The 22,142-nt window shown below is 32.5% G+C and overlaps 1 protein-coding gene and 3 non-coding genes across 4 annotated transcripts in view; 2 read left to right on the top strand and 2 right to left on the bottom strand.

Annotated features, from left to right (window-relative positions):
• LOC149420430 (5-hydroxytryptamine receptor-like) overlaps positions 1–22,142 on the top strand; it is an 864,571-nt gene that overhangs the window by 246,865 nt on the left and 595,564 nt on the right. The window contains exon 3 of the mRNA XM_089636704.1: positions 7,963–7,997. The gene's annotated coding sequence lies outside the window, so the exon portion shown is untranslated. The remainder of the gene's footprint in view (positions 1–7,962; positions 7,998–22,142) is intronic.
• Positions 7,456–7,572, top strand: LOC149420435 (U5 spliceosomal RNA). Its single transcript, XR_016302754.1, has one exon. It is a non-coding gene; the product is annotated as a U5 spliceosomal RNA (small nuclear RNA).
• Positions 13,034–13,152, bottom strand: LOC149420434 (5S ribosomal RNA). The gene has a single exon (XR_016302751.1). It is a non-coding gene; the product is annotated as a 5S ribosomal RNA (ribosomal RNA).
• LOC149420433 (5S ribosomal RNA) lies at positions 13,475–13,593 on the bottom strand. The gene has a single exon (XR_016302740.1). It is a non-coding gene; the product is annotated as a 5S ribosomal RNA (ribosomal RNA).

Here is a 22,142-nt window from a genome sequence, read left to right as displayed (position 1 = left end):
TGACAGCTTGCCACCTACAAGCATATTATAAATTATTATATTTCATGTTCGTCAGTGTCTTAGACTTCCACAGACAGTCGGTGCTGTGAGATTTTCAGCGTTCTCGATCAAAAACAATATCACAAGATCAGGCGATATAACTGCGTAGCTAAATGTATATCTTCTATTCCCACGGCATCTTTAATATCGCATTAAATTAATCAGATAAGTTAAAATATGTTTTCTGATGCCAGTGTTTCGACAAACTGGCATTTTAATGTATAGAAATAGCTTTTATTACATTTAGCAAAAGGGCTGAATGGATTAAATCTGTTCAAAATGTTAAGAATAGGTATCTACATCATTGGTTAAGAGAGTAATAGCGAATCATTTCAACGTATTCAAAGCAACGATTGAAAACTTTATCGATCTACCATCTCTATCTTCAAAGAAGATACTAATAACTCTATAGAAAGATACATATTGCGATAACTTCTCCTCTCGATAAACCTCACCTGCCAGCCGGTATTACAGGAAAGGTAAATGGGGTTGCCTTTTGGCCAATGAACGTCGATATTCAAATTGGAAAGATCGGAAGATGATAAGTGTTCCCAACCCTTTAACTTTGACTTGGGTCTGGTGGACTGAATTACTTTGTCGTGTGGCGTGGGAATGACAGGGGGGCTGCACAAAATTATCTACCAACAGGTCTAATAAATTATTGAGGGAACCAAAATGTGTGAATAAAGAATACGTTATTTTTATTTGAATACCGCGCAAGTGTCAACGGTTAACACCTATCCAGAGCCATTGAGGTTATGGCATCCCCGATTGGAAAATGTTGGGAGGGAGGAAAAGACGGAAATGGAGAAGAGGAAATTGAATAGAAGTTGGCTATTCGTATGTGGTCACCAAACAAATTTTTCCTTTTTTACATTAGCTCTGTACTGGACACCTACGCCAGTGACATCGACTATAAATGCCGGTTTCCTCTGGGGGGTACCTTGGGTAAGGATTTTCAAAGAAACACAACTTGGGAATGTCGTCGGACAACTGACTGGTTGTGCTAGTTGTTTGCATATTTATTGAGTTCAAATTCAACACGTGTCAATTTAATTCTTATCTCTAAACAGGATGCATGAGAGCATTAAGGAACCAATAAAAATAACCAAATTTTAATTACTACGGTTAAATCCCATTTGACACATGATACGTGTCCGGTGATAAGCTTCAAAAGGGATTCGGCGTCGTTAAATGCGTGATAACAGTAAATATTCATTTCCTTAATTATTTTAATAATTATTTGGTACATCCACCTGCTGTCCGGTACAAGCTCCATATAGGAATACATATACTAGTGGTGGAAAGGAATGCAAGGAATTTCTAGGAAGGAAAATTGTATGACGGGTGGGTAAGCATTTGGGAGCAAGTGTGGCCAGGAGTGACGGACGTATGAATCCATCCCTCCTACTACGGTGCATGGCGATGGGTTAAGAGATTTCTTCGGAAGATCAGTCTCGCCGAATACTGCCTACCACGCAATAGGTGGGCAGATGCATCCGCCGCCAAGACCTGGACAAACCTCACCCTCGAACCTTTGAACAAGGGCACCCCTGTTAAAGAAATGCGAACCAATTGTGATGACCTATGGCAGAGGTGTTGGTTATCCAACAAATCACCACCCAAATTGAGCCACTTTAATCGTCGTCTTGTTTCTGAATAGTCTTTCATCAGGGCAATGCTGAGAGTATCTACAAATATAAAAAAGTCCCAAATATTAAGAGGAGTGGTCTTTGAAACAATGACCTTAAGGCGAAACTCGTATTTACCTATATTAACCGTTACTGTATCGTTTTCCTTTTCAAATGTCCTACAACCATTCTAGTTATTATAAAGAGCCTCTTTGCAGTATAAAAATGACTTCGATAGTGTCTGATCGGTTTTATCGATATTTGGCGGTAAGCCAAATAAATACGCAGATGATACAAGCACAGAACATAGTGGCAACCGACCCGCCTATTTTCGGAACCATATAACGCTGACGTAGACTAGAGACGGCTAGGGGATAGCGGATGTAGGTATTATTATACTCGTCGTATTGAACTTGTAGATGATCCTGAGTACCTGACTACTCAGGATTCAGCTTAATGAGTAGGTACTCAGTAAATGCATAGGTTTCTTCAATCACACAAATCTCTACATGCAGGTCTATTAATCTTTATCACAGTACACATACATATAAATAATTTAGACACAGTCACAGAGATACAAAATACAGCGTGTTTTCGTTTAGGCTTTAACAAAAATATTGCAAAATAATGATTTTTTTACAATTCATAATTCGAAGATAAAGCTTGTTTTAATCGGTTGTATAAAATGTGTTTTGGAATGCCGAATATTGCTTTATTTCAATTTTATTAAAAAACAGTTTATCGGAATGTGATTTTGAGTTTACGTATTCCAATGAATAAACGGGGTGAAAAATAAGACAAACAAAACGATGCGAACTTAAAATAATGAAAAACTGAGATTATTTCACTTACAATATCATGCACCCGATCGAACTGCAACCGATGCGAATATGACATACTGTAAGCTTCTTTACAATAAAATATAAGAACAATGTTTTATAATTGCTGTCCCTCTTGTGATGGTTTGAACAATCACATATATCACATATATAAAATCTAACACTTTATTATACTCACATTACCCTACGACAGATAGAATCACGTAGCTAGTTGGAGAGCAGGCGACTTAGAAAATAAGGTTTATGAAATGGCTTTAAAACACAACGTTAATGGATTCAACTCACTCTATCTCAAAAGAACCGAGGGGTACCACACACATACAAAGATAACTAGGTTTCTATACCGAGAAACAAAAAACCAACACAACGTTCGGTGAAACCTTTTTATACTGAACCGTCACGTGAAATGATTACGTTCAAGGTCGTAGATCACGTAGACAAACTAGGAAGCGCACACTTGAAGGGATGTGTAATAAAGAGAGGAGCAAAGGCTTGTACCGACGGCAGGGAAGATATTCCTACCCTGGGTATATACATAATCAAAGCCTTATGGAAAAGCTACCTATGGGACTTAAAGAAAATTTATCGTAGAAAGAGAAGAAAGAAAAGTTTTAAAAGTGCAGATCATTACACTCTTCCGCAATTTATTGCTAACGTTTTTCATTGCAGTCAACTCTTGCTGCGTAACCTATACCTACACCAATTTTTGCACAAGAGTTTCATGCTACACCTATGCACAATTCGCGCCACATTCGTTCCGTTAGAAGCAATATCTGTGTAATAAGTTTAATTTGATTACATTATATTTATGTAAGCTGGTTGGGAATATAAAATGTGTCTTGGTTTTACCACATAACTTCATCAGGAGTAAAGTCGCAAAGTTATGGCCAAAATAATGCTTAATTGATCTATCTAATGTGGATTAAAATGGATTCCAGAGGTTCTGGACTCCTAATGTAGTAAAACAATTAAGCAGTTTAATAATTCTTCTGAAATTGCTAAATAAATACGGAAAATTAATATTTTTTTAAAGTTCTATTCTAAGTATTAACAATAAAAATATAGTATTACTGTATTTATAATTAATAACATTGCATTTCTCCAAACACAAATTATTTCTATTTTTCTGTAATCAATGCATTCTAATTCCATTAAAACAAGCTTGAAAATATGTTTTCAACAACCAAATTTCAAATGAAATAAATTTTTACCTAAATTTATGAATGAATATTCTTTAAATATATTTTCCAAACGTTAATTTCTGTCTTATGTACATAGAATTTATGATGGGAGGTTTATAAGAACACACGATAATGACGTTTGATCTAACTCCAGATTATTTAATAAATAAATAATTATATATATGCCTTTTGAATTTAAAAAGTTATCAATACCCGTTGGCGGCATGTATTTTTTTCTCGGAAGATTTTTTCAATTTATATAGGTGTTTCAGGCCAATATTTATCGCTTAAAAATAATATGTTATCTTTTGTGCAATGCATAAAAAACATTATTACTTTTAAGCATTAGTTTATCATTAAAAATAAAATAAAACATATTTTTACAGCCGGATTGGTATTGGTCGGATTTTTTCAAGACTAACTTTAATGTGTCCCTCCCAGGGGTTCGTTTTAGTATTATAAAACTTATTTATTATTGCAGTTAATTTAATTTTTTTTTAAATCCGCTGAAAATATGCATCTCGTTGAATTTATTAATTTATCATAATTAGTTTAGGCGATGCACTATGTCGTGTAATATTTTAAATTGAGCCGCTATCAATAACAACCCTTACGTAGATGGCGATAAGGTTTAAATTCCCGCTTAACACCATCCGCCTGTTTTGATTTATGCAAGAAAAAACATGGACAAAAAGTGCCTTTTATTTTATTTTGTGGATGTTCAGGCATAAATATTAATTTTTTTTCGATCATTTTACAAATAACTTAATTTTCCACTTTATACAATAAAATCATAACCGAAAATGGGTTCGTAAGTAGGAGATTTTGAACTTTAAAGCAGTTTTTATAGGCCTTATACATTATTTTTTTCTGGGCTTATAAAAAGACTTATCTTAAAAATTCTCGATTATTTCAAATTCCAAGATGTATTCTATTCGCAGTATGTAATTAAAACATCTGAAACATTTCTAGGCGACCAAATTTTCAAACCAAAAACACACGATTTTGCATTACTATGTATGGCATCGCCTTAAGTGACAATTTTGCCAACAGATCATTTGTTTTTTTTTACGCATATGCACAAGAGTCCTAATTGCTTACAACCGTCTGCAGCCAGTGTGATTATGGCATCCCCAATGTTGCGAGGCTGAAGGTAGTTGGGAGGGAAAGGATATGAGAAGGAGGAAGGTGGGAGATTACCTGGCTATACAGATCAGGTCACCAAACATTGTTTAAGACGTTTGCAACGTTTCAACTCTTGTTTTACTCCAGGGCGTTACTTAGAGTATCTTTCACTTTAGAACGTGCCGCCACTATACTATATATTATTTTCAATGAATACATTTTGAATAACGAAAATTAACCGAATAAAATTTTGCGCGCCCGGATTTGAACCCGCGACCCTCGGCTTGCTAGTCGAAAGCCTTATCCCTCGACCACGGAGACCGTCAAACCGTCAAGGCCGTCATTTGTGTTCCAAAATTAGCGCTATTACGACTTACTTTTGAAAGCTGTAATAATTTACTATGCTTCTAAACGTTCAAGCAAATGAAATTGTTAATATACAGGGTGTTAAGTGACGTACTTGACTTACTTTAAACCAGTGATTCCTGACAATACTTGAAGTAATAAATGTAAATAAATGGTGTTTTTTTTTTAAATATTTCATAAATATTCTTATACATGTCGACACTTACTCAGCCGAGTAATCGCCTTACCCCTCACATCGACTCAAGCTGTCCAATTCATACGGATTTTCTTTATTTTTATAAAAAAAAATTAACATATTTTTGACTTCAAATCATGTCAGGAATTACTGGTTAAAGTACTTCGCTTAACACCCTGTATACTACATGTAATATGTAATAAGAATAAGCTATTCTATGTCAAAGCAAAATAGGGATTTTCATATGAGCAAATTTGAAAGCCATCAGCATTATTAGTAGCGAAGTGCTATTTTCCCTGAAAATACGAAATTGGTTGTAACAATGTAGTTCTGAATAATTTTCCAGCGAATAACTTACTTTGAATATGAAATTGGTATGCATGGTATGCAAGTGGGTACCTCTTTTAAAAATCCACAATCTATTTACGGGAAAAAAATTTGAAATGATTTAATTAGTTGATATTAATATTTATACATTTCACAAAATTATTCCATGTTTTCTTACCAGAAAATACACTAAGAAATTCCAGACCATTTAACCCTTTTCAGAAACGCACTTTTATTTCCACATATAGACCATACTTTGAAAATTTTGAAAATTTGAAAATACCCTTGAAAATTTTTAGTGCCAAAATTTTTTTTGCCTACTAATTTAGATTTTTTCTAATTTGATTTGTATTATTATTAGGTCTCAAAGGGTTATTTTTAATTAATCAGGAAAAATCCAATCGCGAAAAAAATTGTTTATTTAAAAAAATATATTGATTCTTAGTGTAACATGCATACATATAAAGATAACATTAAAAAAATAATAGAACCCAGTCCAAGCAAAACATCCAAAACGGGATGTGTCATTATATTTACAGTATTTGTTTCTGGAATAAAGGTTACAATCTAGCATAAAAAAAACGCCGAGCGGAATATCCTTCACAAGCGATATGCAAAATACGGGGTGTTTGAAAAAATTAAGATATATTCATTTTTTGTTCATGTTCCTCAGTAGGAATTTTAGTATTGAAAGGGTTAAAATAAATTAATTACCTTCTAACGTAAATACCTAACAGTAGATGAAGGTATATATTTATTCACAATTTTTCATTTTTCATAATTTTTTAATGCACCAAATCTATTGGGTGACGTCACAGCGCACGAATGTGGTCGTTTGACAATACTAACCGATAAAAATTTTGAACGTCAGAATCTAAAAAAATTAAAATTAAAACTTTTTTTTGTTCTTTTGAATATTTATTTTTAACAGTTTTTACACGTTTTCCGACTACCAAACTTGCAGACGCCCATATTATGGTAGTCGATTCTCTTCAATTTGACAAACAAATTGTAAAATGTGGGCAATTTCCTCAAAATAAAAAAGTTACAAAGATATTTAATTTCAAAGAAAATTGACAAAAAAAAATTAAATGAATCATTTCATTTTGTTTATAATAATAATAATTACTAGCAGTTGAAAACCCGCTCCGCGGGGTTTTTGCTGCTAGGCCCTGCGGGCGGCACTTGCTTGGACTTCGTCCAGTTTAAGTGATACTAACCTAACCTAACCAATCATTTTATTATATACATAGACAACATGTACATTTTATTATACATATAAGTACATGTCAGATTAGAGATTTGTTGGCTAATTTTAAAATCAACGAAGCGTTTCTAGCTTCCGATTGTGTTTCATGTTTTTATTGGGCTGTCAAAATGCTGCGAAATTATTATTTACGTAAATAATATTGAATATCAATATTTTTTAAATCGTAAATGCAAAGAGTACTTGTTTATTGTCATTAAGTTGAATCAAATGATTGTTTTATTTTTAAATGCGTATTAAAACGGTAGTTTGGTAGTTTGAATAGATGAAATTGTACGTATTTGTTATGGATTATTTCAAATAAAATTATTCGCTATTATGCCGCCAAGAGGTGCACTCAGTCGGCTAATAGGGAAACTACTCCAGCGGCCGGTAAAGCAGGGATTGACATTTTCAAGGAACCCTAGAATGCGTGATATTTTAACGATTTGAATTCGACCAATCATAGGGCCTAAACCGTCCAGACGGTGGCATAATAATAATAATTATAATAACATTTTTATTTTTACTCTGGTTTCCCTTCAATAAAGAATAAATCTTTCACCTTTTACTAAAGATTTCCGTGGAGGGGAGCACTCAAATAAGTCTATAAACCAATTTTTTGAAAAATAAAAATATATATAAATGCAAAAATCAGTAATTTTTAATACATGTATATGTTTATTAGCATGATTTAGATACATGATTTAGGACATAAATGGAAAATTGAATATAACTGGACTTTCTCTTAGGAATTGTATATTTAATTTAATGTCTTAACAATAACTACAAAGTGCCTTTTTATGTGATGGATTTGTACTATTTTTTTTAATAAAGATTTCTTAGTTTTTCTGATGAAATAAAACTTATGTATTCTGAACTGACATGAATATTTTTTTTAAATCATAATATTTATACTAAAGTTCATTTAACATTGTGTCATGGTAGATAATATAGTAAAATAATTTGGTTTGATCCCATTCTTGGGAATAAAACATGTTTTCGTGAATAATAATAATGTTTTTTTTTTCAGAATGGCGGCATGCCAGCAGTAGTTGTGGCCAAGCGGTAAGTTAATCTGTTCTCATGCATATTAAGGGTTAACAAAACGCAAATATTAACTGCTATTCGAGCTTTTTGTTCCGATCGAACAATGAAAAAGTCGGCCGCAAAATGTTGGATTTTGACCCAAGGTAAACACACATATATTTACCTACGTTGATTCAATCCGGATCCAATTTGTTATTTTTTCCCCATTCATTCAAATTTTTATAATGTTTTCCTTTCCGAACACCGTTGTTCATGGGAGTTGAAACAGCTCCGATACTCTCAATATTTGTATAGAATCTGTAAAAAAAACCGTGCATCAATAGCGATTTACGAGTACCATATATCTATGTTTTATGTCGGTTGTTCTAACTACCACAATGTTTCCAGGTTCTAGGCAGATAGACTTTATCAAAAAAGCTTCATCCGCTCACCGTTGGGCCTACTTTTTGAATATTCGAACACATTCCTCGTCGGAGTGCTAAAGAAGCTGTGGGACGGACATGAATTCTCTAGTTACACTCCCCCTCCTCCCCCCCTCCCGCTAGATTCTGACTAAGTTTGGTCGAGACAGTCCCCCAACCGCCAGCTCAGCAGCCACAAACTCGGTTGGGTCAGTAAGACGGCAGATTCACTCTCCAAGCGAATGGAAATAAGTTTTTATTCTAGTAGTAGAAAACCTGACGCAAATAAATCTATTAAAAGATTTAAAAACTTAAAATAATAAAAACTGCGATAAAATCATACATCCGATCGAACTGAAACCAATATCAATAGTTCACACTGTAAGCTTCCTAATAATACGATCTCAATTCTATAAGAAAGCGACTTCTAGTCTCTCTCTTCCGAACGCTTCACTGGGGAATGCTTCTTCCCGGTGGAACCACTAAAACCGCAGTTGATTTCCGACCCTGTACTTCATCGGACTACCGAATTATCTCTCACTAGATATACGACTTCACAGCAACCGACCAGGCCCTGAAAATATAGCAGCTCACCGACTAGAAACCCAGCCCCCCTTATTTAGAATTAATGCAAAGGACACCAGTCTGATACAGTAGACACGACTTCTTTACGTCTTTGCACCAACAAGAACTTCAATATCCTAATAAAAGCCACGTTGGCAGTAAGAAGTTGAGGAATGTTACGAAGAGCCAATAACCCTTTGTACAACGGATAATACAGCATTCTCTCACTACTGCCGGTAGACGCCGCCGACAGCTAGCAGAAGCAGTGGTTTTTTTTGAAAAGCGTTTGTGCAATGAACTCTCATAAAATAAATTAGAAAATCAGGTAAAAGTTTACTATTATTTTTATTTTATACAATGCGCACAATAAAAATTCATGTTAAAAAATTCCACCTTTGCTGCTTACCACCTTACGTACCATGCAAAATGATTTAAGCCCTATATTCAAACCAAAATGTACTATTGGAACTAGCGGTAGAAAAACAAACCATGGTCATATTGTACCCGGCCGCGTGCGAAGTGCCTAAACCATACACATCCAATCCTATCAATAAATTAATCAATTTTACCATCCTAGCAATCATGGGCACATGACCTAATAACGAGTAAGAATTCTGCTTAGCTTTTTGGGTTTTCCAGATTGAAATATCCCAAAACATAAAAAAACTTATGTTCTCTGTGATTTTTTTATTTTAAATTATAAAAAATAAGTTAATTAATAAATAGCAGCATTTCTAGAAATAAATAGATTTGGAATTTGTACGTTTATATTAAATGATTCCAGAAAAGGTAACAGAATTCAAATTACTTGAAAAAGAATATCGAAATATATAAATTATTCTTTCTTCCATAAATTAAGCTGCCTAGCTCGTGCATAAATTTGAGAATTGCGGTATTTTTTTATATAACACAATATTACTTTGCTACAGATGTGAATCGCAAAATGGTCGCTAGGTCCCTAATCCCTTGAGCACTTAATTTTTTTGGAAAATGTTTTTTTTTTTAATAATTGTAACTTTAATAGGCAGGAAAAAATATTACATTCATAATGTGTGGTAATGTTGTCTGGTTTCACAGATATAATATGGGAAAACTCCCGTGAGATAGAACACGAACCGCAACTGCTAGGCATCCTGCACTTTTGGTTTGCTTACACCAGGCAGATGCTTACACTGGCGGCTTGCTTGCAACTTGCAGTTTGCAGATGCAGCAAGCTGCACAAACAATAGAATGCCCTCATTATGCAGTCTGCTCTGTGCACTTTTCCTGTCGCATGAAATTGCATTCTTCCGCGCATGCGCGTGTTGAAAAAGCGCGCGATTCTTCTTTGCCACTTCCGGTGAAGGAAAATGGAGCATGGAGGAATGTTCAGATTATAAGAAACTCAAGAAATTCTTTTTAACCATCAGGTTTCATTCTGGAATTAAATTTGTGAATACTGCGCAAAGATATATAGTCTAACTAACCGTAAGCAGTAGATTTATAATATTCCCAAATGGGGTATATTTTAAGGAATAGGACTAGAAGGATATGTGGAAGATGAAAGTGGGATTGTGGGAAATTTTTTGATCAGATTTGACTGGCTGGTCATATCTGATCAAAAACGGCCAACCTTTCGATTCTAATCGGTGGTTTTTCGGCAGGGCGATACTGAGAGTACTATTTTTTTTATTTAGTACCTTCTTCGAGCAATTATGCTCGTATTGCATAATATGGTATTTTTAGAGTAAATGTACGTAAAATTTTTCGCTGCTGAAATAAAATTTTATTTGCTTTTGGTCTTAAAACCACAGTGAGACGAGTGAACTTTATTGCCATCAAACATCTCGGTCTTGAAACATACTCCTTAATTCATTCATTTTTAAACATCGTCTCAAAAATACCCTTCTGTTATGACTCTCGACATGACCCGACATATTTGATTCACTTGACCATAGTAAAATCCTTAATAAAATCTCCAATATTCACAATTGCGTCATAATTTCCCTTACTCTCCTTTCTTCGTGCACCTGCTCTACATGCCCAAACCATCTAAACGTCCCTTTCTAAATCTTATTCATTACCTAAATTGCTTGCATTGTTTTCTAATCACCACATTTAAAAAATATTGTTTTATGTGTGCATGGTTTTACTATACATGCACCTCGAGAATCTCATTTCTACGGCATTGTTAAATTGAAAACAGCGTGATTAAAACCTCTGTATTTTACAACATTTCTTTTACTTGTGTTCAAGTAGGTTCAAATATTGTCAGGTTATTCGTCACCCGGGAATAATATAATAATAACCTGTCTTATGTATACGTACCTACAATAGAAGGGGTGGACTGTTGTAAGATCTCCGAACCACAAAAATAGGAATTTTATATTATTTGTATAAAATATTAGTTTTTTGGTTGGTGTGCATTCTTTTTCTGGTGTATCCATCCATAGGAGAGAAAAATTCCATCTTCATCACTTCCGGTTCCCCAACGCGCGCGCCACCATTGCATTGTGGTGATAAAAAAACATTATTCCACGGCGGCAATGGAGGCAGAATATTCTGCTATTTTCGCTATAAAAATGGTCTTGGAAATCCTAACAAATTCATGGGATTTTGAATGTGAAAATATGATTTCGAAAAGTTTTCATAAATACGACCATTAGTAAGTAAATAATTAATATTTTTAACGTGGGATAATCTGAGATTTGTATTGTAATTATTATTTATCTAATAGAATAAAACATGATTTTGAATAATAGACTAAATGCTAAATTTAATCTCTAGGTATAAATGTACAAAATAAGACATGAGTTTGAATAATATAGTGAATGCCAAATTTAACCTCTACGTATATATGTACAAAATAATACATAAGTTTGAATAATAGAGTGAATTCCAAATTATACCTCTAGGTATATAAGTACAAAATAATCCACGAGTTTGACTATTAGAGTTATGCCAAATTTAACCGTCAGGTATACAATATGTACAATATATTCAGATGCAAAAAGAGCCAAATCGAGAAAAACCAAGAAGAACCATAAAGAGCCAATAAGAGGCAAGAAGAAAAGGGAAGAAGAAAGATAGAAAGAAAAAAAATTCCTTTTTTCCTACCCATCCTAAATTCCAAATTGGCTTATTGGGTTGCCATGTATACCGAATTCCAACCTCCTTCCCATCCTCAGAGAACTTGTTCCGAGTCCTAACAAATAGTGCTCCCTGGTGTGCAGGTCTAACTGGGACAGGAGTGCTCCTGGCTGGGGTGGTACAATCGTATCGTGTCGTATCGTAGATATATATTCAATCTACCAAAATATAAATAATAAAAATAAAAGAACGAGAAAAATAATTAGGTGCGTAATACACAACTAAAATATATTTTAATACTACATGTGGCTTAATAATGCTAACGAAGAATTTATATTTATATAAAGCTTCATAACTAAAAAATTATATATAATCAAATTAGCATCGCACGATCAGGCAAAATATATCACCACCAATGGATAAAAAGTTGGTAATCTGCAGCAAAGAGGGAGCAAAATTCCCCAACACAATTTATTTAGTAGCGCCGGGAATTTTCATTTGCAATTTTAAATAAAACTGGTGGCCTCTAGCCTGCAAAACATATGAAGCCTAAAAACTTTTTAGTTTGTCCGCCTTTATGCCTGCATTTTATTTTATTTCATCTCAGTTCTAATTTATTTTTGAAGTGAAACTTCTTTACGCGCGTCATGCAATTTCGAGGAGTAAAACCAACTCATGACCGAAACGAAAATGCGGGACCGATTAAAGTTCATTTGATGTAGTAAAAGTTTTGAAGTAAAATATAAATGCTTCTTAGCTCATCTCGACAACTGGCGTTGGTGGTGTAATGGTCAGCATAGTTGCTTTCGAAGCAGTTGATCCGAGTTCGATTCTCGGCCATGGAATATTATTTTTTTGTTTTTAAGGAATTTTTTTTTTTTAATGGTTGACCATAATATCAATCCACTAAGTAATATTTTAGGCCTGTAGCATAATTGAAAAGTTAAAGAATGATATAAAATTTTTTATGATGTTAACGATAAAAAAATGAAAAAAAACATAAAATTAAAATAAAAAATGGGCCAACGGCACGCGGTGTTCCCAAGCGGTCACCCATCCAAGTACTGACCGCGCCCAATGTTGCTTAACTTCGGTGATCGGACGAGAACCGGTGTGTTCAAAATGGTATGGTCGTTGGCAAAAGTTAAACAATATTAATTTCTATTCTACCTGCCAATAAATATATGAAAATTAGTATAAAAAAGCCCTAATAATATTGAAAAAATTAGCAAGGTGTGTGCGAGGTTGATAAAAATAATCATTACATACGCGCTTGAAAAAGATCGTAATTACATTAATAAGTTTGTAGGATTTTTTTTTTTCAATGGTTGACCATAATATCAATCCACTAAGTAATATTTTAGGCCTGTAGCATACTTGAAAAGTTAAAGAATTTTATGATATTATTAATTATAGTAATGATAAAAAAATAAAAAAAACATGAAATTAAAATAAAAAATAGGCCAACGGCACGCGGTGTTCCCAAGCGGTCACCCATCCAAGTACTGACCGCGCCCAATGTTGCTTAACTTCGGTGATCGGACGAGAACCGGTGTGTTCAACATGGTATGGTCGTTGGCAAACGCTAAACAATATTAATTTCTACTCTACCTGCCAATAAATATATGAAAATTAGTATAAAAAAGCCCTAATAATACTGAAAACATTAGCAAGGTGTAAATATTATATACCTAGTTTAACTCACTCTCCTAACTCATCTTCGCTGTCTACAGGCAGAGCGCACGACTGTGGTCGTGAAGAACCGAGGTTCGATCCCCGCTTTAACTAATTTTTTTTTTCTTTTTTTATAACTTTTAATTTTTTTTATCACATGCTACTTATAAATATGTCAATAGACAGAAAAAAAGAGAGAATGAAATGAAAAGAGAGAGAGAGAAGAATACTAGAAGTTTCACTTCTGTCTTGCGTAGGCTTGACACACCCATTTTTTTTATTATATTTATTATTTCATTTCATCTTTTAAGTGAATTTTAATAAATTGTAAATATCTATAAAGCACCCAGCGAGGCCCACATTATCAAATAATGTTTTAAATAATTTATTTCGTTAAATAAAAATTGAATAATTTATAATTATATATATAGAGGGGGTACCCAAAAAAAACCGAACTGATGTTGCGGAGGGCTCAGTTTGTGTAGTACCGGGTTCTGCCGGTAGAGCCGTGTACAGCTACTTTTCCTCAGTCAGTATGCTAGGCACTCCGCTGGAGAAGTCGTACTTCAGCTGGGGTGAAATTTTTGGTAATGGATGTTTTTGTGAAAAATTCGCAGACTGTTGAAAATTGGTAATGAAATTCTTTAAATTTTTAAAACGGACTACAAGGATGATGCTACAGAGAAAACTCAAATTTGAACAAACTCATGATGACTTCTCTCACATCAAAAAAATATATCAGCATTGTCGTGATGTTTGATCTCACTAAATTTGGAGTCTTCAATTGGATTGCCGCTTTGTTTCGGGGTTTTATCCATAGAACCATGTTTCGTCACCTGTAGATAAAATGTTTGGGTCATTTAGAACTCTGTTCACGAAAATCAGCAATCTCGAAAACGACGAGCACACAAAACAACAGTCACCAACAAATTCACACCAGCCGGAAGGATGACTTACCCAGCGAAGTGCTTGGCATACTGACTAGGTAAAGGTAGCAAGTAGTATACGGTTCTGCCGACAGAACGCTATACTACAAAAACTAATCCCTCCGCAAATCAGTTCGGTTTCATTTGGGTACCCCTTGATTAATAAAATTTAAAAATGTAGTAGCTAAACTTGAATTGCTCAATACGGAATAGTCGATTGGTCGATCTTTAGATTATTATCTACAAAGCCCATAAATAATACTAATATAATTCTGTAATGAAAAATTAAATTGTCTAAGAAAGCCTTATGTATATAATGCATATATCTGTACTTAGTTTAGTTTATAAGAATATTGTCCCGAAGAAGGTCTGTTATAGTCAAAACTAGTTGAAGAAATGTTAAAATTATAATGTAATTGTTAAAAACGTTATAACTTTTCATTTAATCAAAAATATAATATTCACTTTCAGCGCACGAAAAACAATACCTTGCTTTCTCTTAAAAACAACAATATTTAACCTAACTAAAACCTTTATTGTCGGCAGTAGGTACCAACAGGTAAAATAATTAATTGCTGTAAATGTCACAAAACTTAAGACTTTCACAACGATCTCCATTCCTATTAGTTGTTCTGCCACCGCGGCCCAAACTTTTAAATCACCAAAAGTTGGAAACGTATTTTAGAAAGTCTAGGTAACTCCGCTGCAAGAAATATTGGGTTAACCTTCTCCAAACAATTAACGAAAATGAAATCTTTTAAACGAGAGTGAACTTTTACCTCTTCGAATCATAAGTAAAGCATTGTTAAAAAAATATGTTATATAATTGATTTAATTGCTTTGTATTTAGAAGAATATTTATTTATGAAACTTATTAGAAGCCTTCGAACTCAGGAGTTTGAAAAGAATATTAAATAGTTACTAACAATGTTCCACTATGTTGTCCATCATCTCTGTGATGATTTTTACATAGTTTAGAGTAAAATTAAATTGGTCGGAAATGAGTAAATACTAAAATTTTCTAAAGGAAGCCAATATTTTTTGGGTAATTCAAATATTGCATACCCTAAAGGCACCTTCCCAAAGACATAAATATTATTAAAATATATGTAAATCCTCCAGGCAACGTTTGCGCACAGAAATTGTAACTCCTTAACAATATAATTTATCTTTATGCCAAAAGAAAATCCATGCCAAAATAATGTATTTACATCGGATAATGTGGAATGAAACACTTATTGTTATAACACCAGATGTATTTCTCGAAAGTTTTGCAAACTTTTAATTTAAGTTTTCTGAATATTAAGATTTGTGGAGATAAAAGATTTTAACTCTAAGCCATTAACATGTAGATAAGATATAACAAAAACTGTCAGTATAACGCATAAATAGAGGGATGAATAAGTCTGGGATACCCCAGGAAGACGTAGCAGGATCAAAATTTTACTGCTTTCACTTACATAAATGAAATAATTGTCAGTGAGTTTTATTTCTATGTGAACACCTCCCAACTGTGCGAAAAAAAATTGCATCCCCAATTTTAGGTTTTTTGTGAGAGTGGGAAGAGGAAGGCAATGGATAGGGGAAAGTTGTGAAGTACCTGACTTTTCAGAATTCGTCACTAAACAAACACGTTTGAGCCCTGCTTGATAATGTCGATACCCAAATAATGCGGAACATAAGTAAGATTAATTACGAAAAAATATCTTAATCCAAGAAAAAATATTGTGTCCTTCTATTTCCCTTTGTTATTTGACGATCTTACACAAATACGATTAGTTTTTTTTTTTTAATTTATGTCCGACTACTTTAGACTTTAGATCAATAAACCCCAAGGCTTTAGGCACTAGATCAATAATGATACATTCATTTTATACGACCGCGACGTCTTCAAAATATATTATCTGTTTACAAGATTACGTGCATGCTTAGAAAAGCGCCATGAAATACACATGAAACAAACAACAGTTGTTAGAGAAAGGTGGTTTTGGCACGTTTTTTAAAAACATTTCTAAGGTAACGGAAAAATAAATGCCAGTATGTGGCATGGTTCTTAAGTGTTAATTTATTTTTTTTACATGCTTTGAAATTTAATATTGTGTGTATATTGATATTGCCATTTTTTTAGTAAATTTTCCATGTTTATAAATATTTTGTATACATACGGAAAAGTCCAGTTGGGTGTAAATGATTACAACAACCATATTCAACAATCGTCAACAATGTGCATTATCAAATGGTTAAATTTTGTACCATTCTTAAAATAAACGCATTAGATAAAGTTGTGATTAAAAGTGTTTGATATAACAGTAATTTATTACATGTAATAAAAAAATAATACAACTCCAGTTTCCTTACTTTTATTTAAGAAAATACACAAAATGCAACATTATAATTTTTTTATAATAATCGAATACTTGGTATCATTATTTAATTTTGGAAAATGATGTCAAGCTTTGGCCGCTTCTAGACCTTTTGCATCAGTTGATTCGTTTTAGATAATTTTCGATGATTCGAGTTTCGGAAGCTGTTTCGGCTATAACTTGGCGGATGTTAATTTTTAGATACTCCAAAGTTGCAGGTTTATTGGCATAGATGCGACTCTTCAGAAAACTCAATAAAAATTCCAATAGCGTTAAATCGCATGATCTTGGATTCAATTGTTCGCTCTATAGGACTATTAAATAGGCCATGCCCGTAAATTTCGATTGACAGTTCGTACAGAATTATCACTGCTGAAGAATATTTTAACAATTTTAAGGAGTTGAGTGGCGGTCAAAATACACTTTTAGTAAATGTGTTGTATCAAACTAACTAACTAACTAACATTTGATGTTTTAAACACGCGCCATTGATGTCAGATGTCTCATTTACAGTGTTGCCAATATAGGAAACTCAAATAGGATCAATTTTTATATTTTGGTTAATCATGTCAGTTAAATTAATAGTTCAAACTAAATATGTAAGGACGGGTTGTTTCGGAGAGTTTAAACAATTCGTCAAATTTCAAAGTTGATTTTAAAGTTCTGTGAAAAATTTTTCAAGGTCTGTTATTATTTCAGTTCTGTCAAGCAACTACCCTATAATGATATAATAACAAAACTCGAATAGGACTTTCACAGAACCTCAAAAATGAACGTTGAAATTTGATGAATTGTTCAAATTCTCCGAAACAATTCGTTCTTAGTATTTCATCAAAGAGTCAGCAAAACTCATAATCTATTTATACATAATTGTCTGCAGAAATCTAATTACCACATCTTTGAAAGTGTAGACTGTATCATGTATCTAAGTGTAAAGATTGATATATTTTTAAGATGGAATGACCATATCAATATGTTAACAAAGAATGTTATGAGACTAACATTTATTTTTAAAGACCTTCGACTCATATTGGACAAAGAGAAATTGAAAACTGTCTGTTTTGCTTTAGTCCAATCTCAAATTTCTTGTAACATAGTATTCTGGGGCTCATGTCTAAAGTCCAATGTTAAACCACTACATATTACTCACAAATTGATCCTTAAAGTTATGGACGGAAAAAATTCTGTTATCCATCCAACCTACTTTATAAGGAATGTAATGTTATGTGTATAAAACAGTTAGATATTATTCAAATACTTGGTCGATTTTGTTATCAATATTAAATTTGCTGAAAGAACACAACAAACTCATGCAATTAGAATTGACTCAACATTGAACCTTGTGGCTGTACATACTAAAAAATTTTTTGGTCAAATAAACTATTTATACAGGCAACACCATTAATATTCTTCCATATCATATTAAGTCTATCAATTCCTTAGATAAATTAAAAAAAAGTTTATGAAGATATTTGTATTGACTGAAGATTCTATTAATAGTTTTTATCCTTTTTTCGTCCTTTCTTAAACAATTAGATTTTATAAAAGTCCCATTTGATTAAAACTGAATATAACGCTGGCTGTCTTTTTTATCTACTTGTTTCTTCTTGGGAATAATAATTAATAACTAGTTATGGTTCAAATATTGTTACAGTATACTGTCAAATTACCCATCTGGTAACACATCAAATACATGTTGTTTTTCTTCCTTTTTGATACATTTTGTGTTTTATGCAGACTTACTTTATGTTTGTGATTATTCTGTGTTTGTTTAACTCAAATGTAAACTGTTAACCTCGATACAGGCTAAGTCAGAGTAAGGTTAATTTTTATAAGAAAAAACGTGATTTATGTATAGTGAGATGCAATAAATAAATAAATTAATTGTTGACTAGATATAAAAAAATAATTATTTATCTGGTTTGTTGTAAAAATTAGACGTACCTACGATATTATTAAAAAAAAAATAGTTTTTTAATAATAATCATGGTGGCCTTTCCGAAACTTAATTTATAAAGTATATTAACTTTTCACATTCGCATCATTTGAACGGAGACCATCATTACCACTTCACCTACACATATTTGTTTCATGTGTGAATAGTTTTCTCTATAAAGGAAAAGAGTATAATTTTATGACTGTATTATTTTATGGCTATTCACTTTCGTACCAACGCCGAACCCTCTGTTAGATGACGACGGAGGATGTCGTTGGGACGGATCAAACCCGTGAAGAATGACTCTGTCGCCGTGAAGTACGCCATCTTTCGCTATGACCATATATCATATTTTATACACTCAAACAGACCTTGCGATCTAACCTGACTACCCAACAGGAATGTCGAAAAAACCACGCAAACTTTCCTTTTACGTAGTTGACATTATTTTTCATGTTCTTTTCAAGGAATGTACAACCATTTTTTTCAAAAGATACCTAACAATCCCTACACAACACACTGGCAGTGCTCATCAAATGAATTGATAAAAGTTCTCAAATCTAAAATCCCCTAAAGGGTTTCAATACACATTATATGTGAAAACAGCCGCATATATCGTTTTTGCTCATAAAAATTGTCCATTTGGCTATAAAACTTCTGGTTTCGGTGCGTATTTGCACAGATAATAGAGATAGCCTTATTCAGTTATTTCTCGTAAATCACTGACATTTATCTTATGTTCAAGTCGAATATGTAGACAATTCTACCAAAAATGTTGTTTTAAAATGAGAATGTATTTAAAAAACTGTACGGTTAAATGTGCAAAAATTCAAGTTTCTTTAATTGATTCCTATTGAAAAACGACTTTTTTATTTTGTTATTCAGATACTGTAATTGTTTTATTGTATAGTTTTGGGAATATTTTTTTTTAATTAATATAAATTACGTCTTATAGTCTCAGAACAGATATCGTCTTGTGAGGCGGGTAACGTCATCCAATGAAAAGTCAATGAACGCCCGGCTGCATGATATGAAATAAAACTTTTTAAACATTTTAACTTTTATTTGTATCTTTATTATTGGAATCTAGTTGTTGGGATTTTGGGATTGCGCTAATCTCCCCATATTCTATAAAAAAGTAACAATAATATATTTTTTTTTTTTTTTTTTTTTTAGTACTTATTTAAGTACCTAGATAGAGAAAATATATAATAGCGTTGATAATATTATGTTAAATTTTTTATCTTCCAAAAGGCTATTTTATACTTGAGAGATAAGGATCTAATGTCAGTTTTTATTTCAAGTTTAAAAATGGTTATTTTTGTTCCTAATACTAGATCTTCATTGTTGTTATTATTTAAATTTAAATTTGCGAATCTTTTTCTCGGTTTTATTTCAATTACTGTATAATAATGACTAGCCATTTAATAAATAAAGATTCGCAATTTTAAAATTAAAAATTCATATGTCATACTGCATATATTCTGGTCTAGTAATGTGTAATTTCTATCACCTAAGAAATTCTAAAAATATAGTACTATAGGGTTCATATATCTTATACTGATTTATAAATGTGGAAATCCTAACTATACAATTGTAAATGTTCTCCAAAATACCCTGGAAAGAATCTCAGACTTGTGATGTCCCGAAAAAAACCATTCATCTGTTCTGAATGCAATTACTAATGTTATCCAAATTGACCTTGGTAATAAATTATATCTTTGCGATTCTTTCAAGGATAAAGAAACCATCCTGTCACTTTGAAGGCAATCAACAAAGTTCTCAAAATTTGTTTTGACAGCATCGCCATTCCATTGTAAGAATATTATGCACTAAATACACAATTTGCTGTACTGAAACGGGAATCCTTCGCAGTTGGACAGACAAAGGTTCATTTTGTTTTATATTGTTTGTTATTTATATATATATATATATATATAAAAATCATTTTTCTCCATACGACTTCATCCTACATATTTGTTGTCACATGTCATTTACTAATAGTAATTTGTGGAAGGATTACTAGAAAATACATTGAGTTAGATCTCGTTTAGACCCAGATTCACTGCTATTTTTCTCTCTCTCTCTCTCTGAAAGTATTCTCTGCATGGAATTTCTAAATACAGCAGTATAAACGAAAAGAATGGTAGATTAAACAATTGAAGTACGAGAAATACCTTTCTTTATGTTCAGTATTTCATTAATATCTCCCGTCCGTAAAAAAATATTAATTAACGATGGAAACTAATCACGTAAAAACAAATAATACTGATTTTCCTTGAAAGGAAAAAATCTCTAAATATCCTTCGATTTCCACTCAGATTTTCATAAAAATGAATTTCTTTATCTTTTCATTCGAAAACTCTCCGTTTCTGTCTTTTTTTTCGTTATAATACGATTTTCTCCTATTCCATGCGATTCGCGAATTACAAGAGTTTTTTTTTCCTTTTTCAATAAGTCTTTACTTTAAACCAGTATTTCTTAACTTCATTTTCTTTTCATCTCCAATCCTTTTTACTTACTATTAATTTAATAGGCTTATTTAATTTTGTACACTTAAGTATTCATGATTACTGATCGAAAACTGACAGATATTTGCTGAATTCGTATTTCCACTCGTAAATTAATTGCATATTATATCTGCCCAATGTTATCACGTATTAATAAATTCGTTAGTAGATATAATTGTGAAAACGAAAAGATGTAAAGTGACCGTGTTATAAAGTCCTCGTTGTTGGGATGTTTTATTTGCTTTTATTAGATGCTTTGTTGCTATTGTGTTAATAATGGAAGGATTGTTAGTTATATTCGTATACTCTTAATTAAACCGAGGATTATAAGAAAAGACAAGTAATATTGAGGGCTATTTCCTTCTAATAATTTGACAGCTGATTAGAAATGTGGTTTATTCTCTTCTGCCTTGCGGCAAAGGAACAGTTACGTGACAGCAAGTTAAAAGCGTAATGTCAATAGTTTGGGGGCTAAACTATTTTCAGTTACATTTATCTATAGGAAAACGTTTTCTAGTTATGAATTTGTCCGTCGTTATAAAAAATAAATAAAGGAATTAGTATATACTACACATGTAACTTATATTTAATTATGTAAGTACATTATATAATATTAAACGTAAGCTTATTCATTAAAAACTGTTAATATTACTCCGTTACCCACATTTTTTCACAAATAATATATTGTGATGTTAAGCCACTATTTTAATATTAAAAACA

This window comes from Hesperophylax consimilis, chromosome 10 (genome assembly GCF_061612785.1).
Source record: "Hesperophylax consimilis isolate HC1 chromosome 10, BYU_Hcon_1.0, whole genome shotgun sequence".
NCBI classification, from domain to species: domain Eukaryota; kingdom Metazoa; phylum Arthropoda; class Insecta; order Trichoptera; family Limnephilidae; genus Hesperophylax; species Hesperophylax consimilis.
Note: the sequence above shows the minus strand (reverse complement) of the source record. Positions and strands in the feature narration are given on the sequence as shown.